Below are 12,743 nucleotides of genomic sequence, written 5' to 3' on the forward strand. Positions count from 1 at the left end.
CCAAGTCTTAAACATGCCATCTTTAGATCTGCAGGCGGATACTCTACCACTGCACCATGCTGCACATCTTGAAGTGAGTTGGATTTTTGTCCAACATAAACTACCAAATTTATATCTTTACAACTGCTTGAAACTTCTGCAAGCCATTTGGACTGAAGTGGTTTCAAATGGTATTACGATTCACGTAGACATTCATTCGCACTGATATAGGATATTGCAAAGAATATAAGTCATTATGAGTTTTTATTCACACAATTACGATTGATTTTTACTATGGTAAAAATTATCGTGTATGATACATTCAATACAACATTTGTCGACAATAATCTGATAAAGTTCGATATGCAGTGCGATTTAGATTTTTAATTGACGCAAATACGACTTTATTTGCTGTTTGTTATACGTTATGTGGTTTACTGGGCCCGATATAACGTACACTCGATATAACGTCACTCGATATAGCGTACATTCTCCCCGTTATAACGTACACTTTGAAACATTATTTCAATTTGGGTAGTTAGGCCGATACAAATTTTCAAAATCTATTTTGTCAGCAACACCCCCCCTCCCCCTCGGATTTTTTTGGCAAAAAATTATATTTTGAGGGGGCAACAAAATAAAATTCAGATAATTTTGAGGATTTTCAAAACCATCTTTAACAAATCCGAGGAGTTTTATGATTTTTTTTCGTTTTAATGTTTATTTTTTATTATCCGTGACCTTTCGGAGAGCAGTAGGACAAAATGTTAATTAAATATTTGTAACGGCCTTATTACGAAATAATTTACTAAATTGTTATGATCATTCATGTAGGGATGACATTATTGGATGGAGTCTAATTTTATCAGCTAGAGGCGTTAATTACTGTTTTCCCCAGTTTGCACTATCCTCAGAATTCTCCCGAGGTATTGGATGATATTGAGTTAATAAGGTTGAGGGCATTTTCTATGGACAAATGTCTAGTTGATATTAGTCAAAGCCAGAATTGATGACGTTTTCAGGTCTAAGTCAGTCAATGTCTAGTAAAGTAATGGTATTGTAGATCAAGGCTTGAAATGTTTACCCGATTATATTTAAATTAATCCTAGAGGAAATTCCTGGACGAGCTCTCTTAATCATTTCTGGCGAATTTTGTGGAGGAATTTCTGTAGGAAATTCTAAAAGAGTTACAAAAAACCCTGATTGATCCACATAGCGGTGTTTGTGCCTTTCTCGTACATTAGATTTACAAAAACTTCATGAAAATGTAGTCTAATGCGTGAATTGTTTGTGAATGACAGGTAACACTCGTCTTTATGTACAGGTTTTACCAGTACTTTAGCAACTGCAGTAGAGCAGGGCATGACCACCGGTGTCAGGCCATTAGGCCGAAGGCCATTTGGCCGAAGGTCATTAGGCCGAATGGACATTAGGCCGAACGGTCATTAGGCCGAATGGACATTAGGCCGAATGGCCATTAGGCCGAATTTGCAGAAAGAAGAAGTGAAAAATGAGAAGTTCTCTCTTCACCTTACCCCTTCTTACTTCTCCCTTCTTGCATCTTCCTTCTTCTTTCTTCCTTCTTCTTTCTTCCTTCTTCTTTCTTCCTTCTTCTTTCTTCCTTCTTCTTTCTTCCTTCTTCTTTCTTCCTTCTTCTTTCTTCCTTCTTCTTTCTTCCTTCTTCTTTCTTCTTTCTTCCTTATTCCTTATTTCTTCTTTTTTCCTTCTTCCTTCTTTCTTCTTCTCTTTTCCCTTTCTACCTTCTTTCTTCCTCCTTTTTTATTCTTTCTTCTTCCGTTTTCTTCCTTCTTCCTTCTTCCTTCTTTTTTCTTTCTTCTGTCTTCTTCCTTCTTCCTCCTTCCCTCATTCCTTCTTCCTTCTTCTTTCTTCTTATTTCCCTTTTCCTTCTTCTTTCTTCTTTCTTCCTTCTTCCCTCTTCCTTGTTCCTTCTTCTTTCTTCCTTCTTCTTTCCTCCTTCTTCCTTATTCCTTCTTCTTTATTTTTCCTTCCTTTTTCCTTCTTCCTTCTTCTTTTTTCCTTCTTCCTTCTTTCTTCTTCCCTTTTCCCTTTCTGCTTTCTTTCTTCCTCCTTTTGTTTTTTTTCTTCGTTCTTCCGTTTTCTTCTTTCTTCCTTCTTTCCTCTTCCTTATTCTTTCTTCCTTCTTCTTTCTTCCTTCTTCCTTGTTCCTTCTTCCTTCTTTCTTCTTTCTTCTTCCTTCTTTCTTCTTCCTTCTTTCTTCTTCTTTATTTCTTCTTCCTTCTTCCTTCTTCTTCCTTCTTCCTTTTTCCGTTTTCCTTCTTTTTTTTTCCTACTTTCTTCTTCTTGCTTCTTCCTTCTTCTATCTTCCTTCTTTCTTTTTCCTTTTGTCTTCTTCCTTCTTCCGTATTCCTTCTTCCTGCTTCCTTTTTCCTTCTTCCTTATCCCTCATTCCTTCTTTCTTCTTCCTGCTTCCTGTTCCCTTCTTCTTTCTTTTTTCTTTTTTCTTTTTTCTTCCTTCTTCTTTCTCTCTTCTTACGTATTCCTTCTTCCTTTTTCTTCTTTCCTTCTACCTTCTTCCTTTTCCTCCTTCCCTCATCCTTCTTCCTTCCTTTTTCCTTCTTCCTTCTTCTTTCTTCTTTCTTCCTTCTTCCCTCTTCCTTCTTCCTTCTCCCTTCTTCAATATTCCTTCTTCCTCATTCCTCCTTCCTTCTTTTTGCTTCCTTTTTCCTTTTTACTTCTTCCCTTTTCTTTCTTCTTACTTCCTTCCTTCCTTCCTTCTTCCATCTTCCTTCTTTCTTCTTTCTTCTTCTTTCTTCCTTCTTCCTTCTTCCTTCTTCCTTCTTCCTTCCTCCTTTTTCATTCTTCATTTTTCCTTCTTTCTTCTTCCTTCTTCTTTCTTGCTTCTTCCTTCTTCCTTCTCCCTTCTTACTTCTTCCTCCTTTTTCCTTCTTCCTTTCTACTTCTTCCTCATTGCGCACTACTCACTTCTCACTCCTAGTTCTCATTCGGCCTAACGGCCATTCGGCCTAATGACCATTCGGCCTAATGACCTTCGGCCTAACGGCCTTCGGCCTAATGACCCAGCATCTCTACCACCCTATATAACCGCATCCAACCACTCACCATAATCCTCCAACCCAACACCAGAGGGCCAGAAGCACCTTCGTTAAGTAGCCATTAAAGGGTGGCGGAATTGGGTCGATACTGTGAGAAGAGGTGACTGACCTGGAAAGCGAACGAATGTTACAAAGTTACAAAGTGATCAAAGTTGTAGAGTAGAGAAGAAAGTGTGTGGAACAAGAGAAGGCGTTGATGACAACCCCTTTGTTTTTGGGTTGAAAACCCAGCAAGAAACCAGAAACCCAGCATTCCCTGGTTCCGTAGTCGGCCTAATCCGTCATTGTTTCCGCCGATAGTCGATCAGCCTTCGTATTGGTTGAGTTGCAACGAAGCAAAGAGCGAGGAAGATCCCCAAGCCACTCCTGGGATATCACCGGAAAGCCCGCAGCGAACAGAGTTGCTCGCTGCCGAGTCGTCTGCCACAGAAGGAAGGAAGGAAACAAATAGAGTGGGGCAGTGCTGCAGGTTAACTAGCTTTAAGAGAGAGTGAAGACAAAAGTGAATAAATTGTCGCAAAGTAAAGCTCTGTGGTTTTCCCTGCTAGAGTTCCCTGTCCGCTAGTTGCTTGAGGGTAGCGTGCCGACTCTGAGGCTATTGGTTCAGGGAGTCTCAGCATAGTACTGGGCATACTTACCCGATAATTACAAATTCCTGGAGCATTTTTGAATTGAACTCCTGAAGGAACTTCCGATATTCTTAGATTTCTCCAAGAATTTCTTTGACCAATGCTTCAAGATTTCCTTCAGAAACTCCCACAGGGATTTCTTTGGAAAATCCTCCGGAAACAACGTCGGAAATAAATCTAAAAATCATTTTTTAATTCTCCCGCAATGTTTCTTCGAAAATTGAAAGAATTAATTTAAAGAATTACTTCAGAATCTACCTCAGGAGTTCCTTTGGTATTCAAAACTTCTCCGGGAATTCTTCGAATCATTCATTTTGAAATATATTCACGAATTCCTTTTAAAAATTCTCCGGAAATACCTTCCAAAACTCCTTTAGAAATATCTTCGGAAAATATTGTGATAACTCTTTCGGATATTCCGTTGGGGTTTAGTTCTGGAATTCCTTTACAAATTCCTTCGGAAAATTATTAAGGTTTAGAAAATTCGCGTAGGAATTTGCTTTAGATTTTTTTTTGGATTCTTTTAGTAGGGTGGGTGCACCAAACGTTGTCATACATAAGAACAACTGTTTTTTTTTTCTTAAATAAGTAAAAGGCATGCAGGTCGACTTTATATATCAAGCCAAAGATTTTACTTCCTGCTCCTTAGAACAGCTGTAAAAATCACATTAAAATTTATTATAATCCTCAAGATTGATTAATCTATAATAAGAACGTATTCACCAGTTGTGGCACTATTCTTAATTTTGGTTCCTTATTTGGCAAATCCAATTGTTTTCTTATGGGATTGGTCAAATTGGGAACACTAGTGCAACTGGACACTAGACAACTAGTGCAAAGGACGTCAAAAATTAAGCAAAATCAATTTTTACAATTATGCTTTGATTGTTTTGGAGGAGATCAAAGATGTTATCGTATAATACGAATATGCTTTATCGATCTGAACTTGTTTTGTGGTGATTTAATTGGCCATTTCGCATATGAAGTACTTGTGCAACAACTGGTGCTATAGCCACGACTGGTACATCTAGCCTAATTCATTTAAGAGCTGTCTATATACCACGATGATATTAGTTTCAGATATCCCCTCCCCCAGCGTGGACAGTTTTTCATATGAATTTTCAAAAAAATGTTTGAACCTTGGACATTCGCCATTACACTTCCCCCTCCCTCAAAACTGTCCTCGTGGTATGTGGACGGCCCCTACGAGTTCCTTCAGGAATTTCACCGGAAATCCTTATGGAGATTATTTCACAAATACCTTAAGAAATTTCTTCAGAAATTCCTGTTAGCGTTGAACTTTATTTATAAATTAAAAAAAGAAGTTAAGAAAAAAAATCAGGATCAGGTCCTCCAGAAATTCCTTTAGAACTTTCTCCAGCATTCTTTCAGATCTTCCTGCTGGAAATTACTTGGGATATTCCTCAGTTTTTTCCGCAACTCTTTCAGAAATTTCTTTGGAAATTCCTCTGGAATTTTCTTCAGAATTTCCTGAATTTCTTAGAAAATTTCTGACGAAATTCCTTTAGAATGTTTTTCGATAATACCAGCGGAAAATCCTTCGGAGAATTCTATCGATTTTTTGGAATTTCTTTGGAAAATAGTTTGGAAATACCATTTGGAATTTTTTGGCAAATCCCTTTAGGAAATCTTTGACTATTTCGTTGAAAATTCCTTTAAAAGTTCCAACAAAATATCGGGTAGAATTCAGGTATTTTGTATGGTTTTATTGAAGAAAAGCATTCCTAAAGGAATCTCTGAAAAAAATATCAAAGGAATTTCCGTTGAAAAATCCTACATTTCTTTAGACTTTTATTCAGGAACTTCTCTAGAAATTCCATAGGAAATTTCGAATAAAACTAATCAAAATTGGCGTGAAACCAGATTTTTTTCGGAATGATGTTGGCGTACATAATTTCAAATTTCAGTGAAAATATTTAATTTGGAGAGTCACATGCCCCATCGTCCCCTAGTTTAAATCCACTAAGGGGCCATTCATAAAGTACCTCTCGTCTGTAGGGGGGGGGAAGTAGCGTGACGATTCATACAAAATTTAAGAGATTCAAAAAGTGTGTCAAAGGGGGAGAGGTGTTTGAAAATCGACAATTTTTGCGTGACGTAAGATCACGGATACTCAATAAATGAATATTCATTCAAACGGTGCAACGAAATGCAAGCCTTGTTTCCTGTGCCTCTTGTCTTGTTATTTCCTGTGCTTTATAAAGATATAAACTGAAGAATTCAATTCTTCGCCTTATATATAAAAAAATAATATTCGCCCATAAAGTACATGATAGTACAACATTTAAGTAGTGTAAAATAACGACGATTACTCATGCTTCGATACAACGTACAATTCGATATAACGTAAAACTTTGAAATCAATATGTACGTTATATCGAAATTGTTTTAGAGGTCTGCGAACAAAGTAATCCGGAACATTGTCCCGTCCCGACAGTAGTGAGATGATGCAAGTCGACCCAATTAAAGATTAATCCAGAGAAAGTTCGGCAGCGGGAAACACTACTGGACAGGATGTCAAACGAAATGAGTCACCTACCCTTCGAGGATTTAGACGTGGACCCTAAAGCTTTTATTCCGCTATCCAAAACCATGAATCCCGAGGGCAATGAAATTCTGTGCTATATTGGGAAAGCGTGGAAAAAATTTTGGGAAAATAATGAATTTTCAATAAATAAGTATAAAATTATTTTGACATTTGATTCAAATTTAAAGTTTATACCAACTTGTTTTTTTAATAGCATCACAGCTGAATCAATCGCGAAATACACATTTGCTTTTGAAAGTAGTAACATTTTTGCAATTGTAGATTTAACAATCTTATACTTTCTTCTGAAAATCATCAACTGATTTCTTAATTTACCAACGATTATTTATATTTTACCAACGATTTTTTTTGTGTGTATCTCAACACATTCAATTAAATTTAACTAAATGAATCTTAATTCCATCCGTTAAAGGTTTGCAACAAAATTGTTCAATATATTATAACAGCATTAAATGTGTTACAACAAGCAAAAGACAGCTCAACAAATGTTACTAATCGGATTTTCTTAGCCTACATTTAGCGAACTTATTTAGATGATGCCATTCAAATAAACAAAATGCCTATTGCTTCTGATTACTTATTCGATTTGAGGTAATTCTGTTGCTGGAAATCTTATGAAGATTGTCTTTTTGCTGTTTTTCCTTAAGTCAGAGTGTGGAAGCGCATGGTACATTGTGGTGCACGGAAAAGTATTGCCAGGCAGAAGAAGCAGTGTTGCAACCAGGAAATAAAGGCGAAATCTTCAGAGATTGGCTTCATTGGACATGTGGTGGTCGAAAAGTTTGTAATACTAAACAAGCCAACTCCAATTTTAAACCGTCAGTCTCTTTTTGGAATCAATAAAAAAAATCAATTTGAGTAGTGTAATTGAATCGGAGAAGCTTTTCCTCTTGAATGTGGGTTTCCGTTCCTCATGTCAAAAATTAGTTTCAATTAAAACTAATGAAACCTTTGACGTTTCTGACCTTTTGCAAAGCTGTGCTCAAATTCAGACTTTCGATGGAAAAATCCGTGCTCGTTGTAAGCGACGCTTGCGATGTGCCAGTCCGCAGTCAAAGCCAAGCAGCCATGAATATACAATCAACACTCTGTCAAATTGACCGATTGCCGTAAGATCATAGTAACTGTTTTCGTTGTGTGCTTCTTCGACCGGATCCGGATGTTTTCGCTGCTTCCCCGGTTCGGTCGTCAATTCGTATTCATTCTCACTGTCAAGAGTGCTCCAACGACTCGTAGCAAACCGCTTCCGATTTGCGTCTTGCTGTGTGCACTCGACATGGAGGAGCTCGTTTGCTCTGCAAGCAATTTTTCGATACGCTTCTGGTAGGTGGACTACCCACTGTTACCTACTTCCAGATGAGTTTTCCTCCGGCTTACCCTCCCCGAGAAGCCCTCCCGGTGCCCGTTTTTCTTGTCTGGTTGTCTGATTGCTGAATGATTATTCTTTTCCTGGGTGGCTGTGTGGTTCCATGCCGTTTCAGGTGATTCGTCTTACAGGGTTCGTTCGATCGTTCTATTTCCCAGTCTATTTTTCCATCACACCTCCAGGAAAACTTTTGGAATAGTGTGTCAGCCGAAGCGAATCGAAAATGTCTACTTATATTTTTATTGCAATTTATCGATACCTGGCGTGTACTTTTCCGCTCTCTCACCTCCTGCATGTGGTGGCGAACAAGGGAAGATGGCCCTCAGCTGAGAGTCCTCATCGGTAAGGTTATGCGGTATTTGATCGAAATGATTTTATTTGATGCTCCGAAGAATTTTCCTGAAAGTTAGGAGCAATAAAGGAATTTAATTCTTTACTTACTTACTTACTTACTTACTTACTTACTTACTTACTTACTTACTTACTTACTTACTTACTTACTTACTTACTTACTTACTTACTTACTTACTTACTTACTTACTTATTTACTTACTTACTTACTTACTTACTTACTTACTTACTTACTTACTTACTTACTTACTTACTTACTTACTTACTTACTTACTTACTTACTTACTTACTTACTTACTTACTTACTTACTTACTTATTTACTTACTTACTTTATAACCGTCAGCCTTACTGACCTTCCTGGTTTAAAAGTGAGATGGCTTAAGCGCCACTCCTGAGGGAGACCATCCACCAATATTTGGGTTGCTGACTGTTGAGACCTTCCAGGAAGAAGGCTCAGTTTATGAATTTTGTCCGGGAAGTAAGATGGCGGACTGAAACTGTTCTTGAAAAGGTACGCTACTAATGCGGTTTATAAATATAATCATCTAGAACAAGATTACAATTATCGGCCAGTGATGAATTATCTAAAAGGGGTTTTATCATCACCGGCAAGTATCCCGAAATTCCCAATCAAACCGACCCGTGTCCGACTAAAAGTTGCCCGGTTGGTTTCGGAGCCAACCTCCCCAGTAAAACAATTTCTACAACAAAAACTACAAACGGGACACGTGTGACATGAAAAACACTCAACTCATTTCACTTAATTGGGACCAACATTTATTGCGTAAATCTATCTGTCCGCTTCCTTAACATTCATACGGTATAGCTGAAATGTTTCTACATTACGCGTGGAAAAACGAGCTTTTATCCAGACAAATACAAGCTTTATTCATAACAATTATCCTACACTAGTGTTCATTTTCTCTTCGCTCTTCTCTTCCTATTCTCTCTCAACCTTTCCCATGCTCTATGGTCCCTGTCTACCTATCGTGTGTGTGCTTTGGCTAGGTGTGCATTTATCAACGTGCTATTTACGAATCTCTCGTTCGCCCTGCGAACGCAACGGGTTTTCGATTCACGGAATGTTCAATTCACGGTCTTATAAATTTAGCCGTGCACGCCACGCAACGTAAGCTATGTTGCGGCGTGAATTAACTTGTCGTCATGCGCATGAATGTTAAATGGGTGGGTACTCACAGACCTTCTTCGGTGACGATGTTGCCGCCGCCGGATGAACGGAAAGGGGGTGGCGGTGAATTCGCTGCTGCCACCCTACTGTCATCGCCTATCTCTCCAATGGGAAAAAATGGTGGCTAACATCTCTGGGGTTAGCGCGCGGTGGGCCCCACTGACAATTCAAAATTAGTAAACAAAAACATCATTTCAGGACTAATTTTCTGTGATGGAGTAATTGTTGTTAAGCGATTTGAATGAATTTATTACTATTATCGTTATGTATCACGTATTCCGTGCCGTGAAAAATGTGTTCGATTTTCAATTTAATTGTAATAAGACCGTCATTCAACACAACACGGTTAGTACGGTGCAAAACAAATTTGAATATTTGGTAACAATATTGTATCAGAGAATAACGCCCAGAGCAAAATATTAACGTGAATTTTATGCTGGAGCCAGAAGCATAGCTGTGTGTCATCCGGCTGGCTGCTGCTCTCTCGTTCGGCGATGAAGCTCTGTTGCCGCCGGGGGTAGGCTGATTGCCTTTCTGCTGCTGGTTGGCGGTCGGTTCACTCGATCATCGGAGACTTTCTTTGCGCGCGACGCGACACGTGCGTCGAGGTTTCCCTAGTCGTCACTAGGGGAACGGAAATAACGTATGCGCTGATGTACGTCCTGCCTAGGGAGCGTAGAAAACGGAAGCGTCCCTCTTCCGGCGTGCCCCGGGAGACTTCTGAGCCTGATGGTGGGGTCAGAAATGGCCACTGGGAGTCCGGTTGTGGTGCCACGGACGGTTGAACGGCTTGGCAAGAAACCTTCAAATAGTTGGTTACACGTATCACGTGTTAATTTCACAATACAAATAGCACAAATTAGCACGAATTACCTTTAATTGCACGAAGCCACACACGATAACACACCGCCTTTTCACAATAGCACACACGATTCTACAAACTAGGGAAAGGAATTTAAACAGGTATTAATTAAGCTCTACTAACTGACTATTCTTCATGTCACCTTTGAAAAGACACCACGGCGCGAGAACTTTGGGCCACTCCTGCCTCTTCCACGGATCAGTTCGAAGTGAACTTGATCAACTTGGGAATCCTCAGATTAACCGCCAAATTGTAAATTGCATCACCGGACATCACGAAGTTAATTTCGTGATTCCGAAAATTACTCTCGCGCTCTAAATAATCATATTCGCGCATGTTTGCGTCTCTTTCCACGAACAGCTTCAATCATCCATCTCGCTGCTCGGCCCCAAAATCTTAGGTGGAAAGAAAACGCCAAAGGTCAACGCATCCTGAAAGGATTCCCAACGGGTCGATGCACGCGGGCGATAGCATGTGCTACAAGCCACCCGGCAGATTTGATCAATTTTAATGGGCAATTAATTCCCACGGCCTCTCACAACGTTAGTAGGAACTCACATAATTAATTTTGTTTTGCGCTTCTTGAGAGTGTCGCTCATGAACAGAATGAACGCTAATGTAGTGAATTTGTATTGTGGGCTCTAGACTGGTTCAACTATTTTGGCAAATTACTTAATTAATTTAAATAAATAACGGATATTACGAGTAACATATATTGAACAAATAAACATGAAACGACCTGCTCGTTACAACTTACTTACTTACTTACTTACTTACTTGCTTACTTACTTACTTACCTACATTCCAAACACTATCAAATGCTTTCTCTATATCAAAAAGAACAACTCCAGTCGAATATTCTTCAGATAACTCTTAATAACTAATGAGTGGTTGAATGCCCATGGCGAAAACCAAATTGCGCATCAGCAAATATAGAATTGTCATTATTATGAACCATCAATCTATTTAAAATAATCTTTTCAAACAGTTTACACACTAAGTTTTTCTTTCTCGAGCCCGGCAAAATCGGGCACCGCTGTACCTCAGTAAATTTCAGAACTGAAATTCGGCAGAAAAATTGGTTTATTACTGATTTTCGGCAAAATCTTTACCATATCTCAGCAACTGAAACGTCACTTTTACTAAGATCTCGGCAAAAATCATGTTTGCTGAAAATCGGCGGTGCTCACCTCGGGAAAAAAAACCAAAAATGCTGAGATCTCGGCGAAAAAATTAAGTGTGTATGCAGAATATGCAAACAAGCATTTAATTGGTACCTGGCGGAACACCGCATCTAATGCAGATTTGGAAGCGCAAGGCCACGTGTGCTTCATAAAAAATAAAGGACAGTGGTTCTCAACCTGGGGTACATGTACCCCTGGGGGTACCTTCGCTAGCCCTAGGGGTACCTCGGACAAAAATGCGTAACGGCGGACGTTTAACAATTCTAATTCGAAACTATTTAATAATTATGTATTTTTCATTTCAAAAATTTATCTTGTACATAATATGCAATGCGATAAATAGAACCCTGCCTTTCACAACCAGCACAATGTATGAAAGGCTGCGGAACAGAAGATCAAACGAACAAAACGAATGAACAATTAAAAAAAACTGTAATGCAATCTTCATACCTGTTCGAAACAAAAGGATTATTGATATGTTAAGAATATGCTTTTGATCTAGAATCGAGGATCTAAGGGTTCAGAATACTTTATTTGAGAGACATGAAAATTATGTTTTCACTAAAGCTCAGTTGCTTTGTTGCAAGAGAATTAGAAGCATCCTTCTACGCTTCTCGGAAGACTTCTTCTATACAGCTAGAAGGCTTCCTTTCAAGAGACTTGGAAGCCTCCTGGCCACTTCAGAAGCCTCCTTTCAAGTGGTTGGGTTGCCTCCTTTCAAAAGGCTCGTAAGCTTCGTTTTAAGAGGTTCAAAAGACTCCTTTCAAGTGGCTTGACAGCCTCCTTTCAATATCCTTTCAAGAAGCTTAGAAGCCTTTCTTCAAGAGGCTCGGAGGCCTGCTTCCATGAGTCTCAAAAGTCTCCTTCCATGAGTCTCAAAAGTCTCCTTCCAAGAGGCTCGGAAGCCTCCTTTCAAGAGGCTCGGAAGCCTCCTTTCAAGAGGCTCGGAAGCCTCCTTTCAAGAGACTCGGAAGCCTCCTTTCAAGAGGCTCGGAAGCCTCCTTTCAAGAGGCTCAGGAGCCTCCTTTCAAGAGGCTCAGGAAGCCTCCTTTCAAGAGGCTCAGAAGCCTCCTTTCAAGAGGCCTGGAAGCCTCCTTTCAAGAGGCCTGGAAGCCTCCTTTCAAGAGCTCAGGAAGCCTCCTTTCAAGAGGCTCAGAAGCCTCCTTTCAAGAGGCTCAGGAAGCCTCCTTTCAAGAGGCCTGGAAGCCTCCTTTCAAGAGGCTCAAGCCTCCTTTCAAGAGGCTCCAGAAGCCTCCTTTCAAGAGGCTCAGGAAGCCTCCTTTCAAAAGAGCTCAAAGCCTCCTTTCAAGAGGCTCAGAAGCCTCCTTTCAAGAGGCTCAGAAGCCTCCTTTCAAGAGGCTCAGAAGCCTCCTTTCAAGAGGCCTGAAGCCTCCTTTCAAGAGGCTGGAAGCCTCCTTTCAAGAGGCCTGGAAGCCTCCTTTCAAGACGCTCAGGAAGCCTCCTTTCAAGAGGCCTCAGGCCTCCTTTCAAGAGGCCTGGAAGCCTCCTTTCAAGAGG

The 12,743-nt window shown here is 39.7% G+C and overlaps 1 long non-coding RNA gene across 1 annotated transcript; it reads right to left on the bottom strand.

The window, feature by feature from the left end:
* Nucleotides 1-9,696: 9,696 nt before the first annotated feature.
* On the bottom strand, nt 9,697-10,368 carry LOC134217378 (uncharacterized). The gene is made up of 3 exons (XR_009981016.1): nt 10,184-10,368; nt 10,053-10,120; nt 9,697-9,981 (listed from the first exon to the last, which is right to left on the bottom strand). It is a non-coding gene; the product is annotated as an uncharacterized LOC134217378 (long non-coding RNA).
* Between the last annotated feature and the right edge of the window lie 2,375 nt (nt 10,369-12,743).

The sequence above is a fragment of the Armigeres subalbatus genome, chromosome 2 (assembly GCF_024139115.2).
Source record: "Armigeres subalbatus isolate Guangzhou_Male chromosome 2, GZ_Asu_2, whole genome shotgun sequence".
NCBI lineage: Eukaryota > Metazoa > Arthropoda > Insecta > Diptera > Culicidae > Armigeres > Armigeres subalbatus.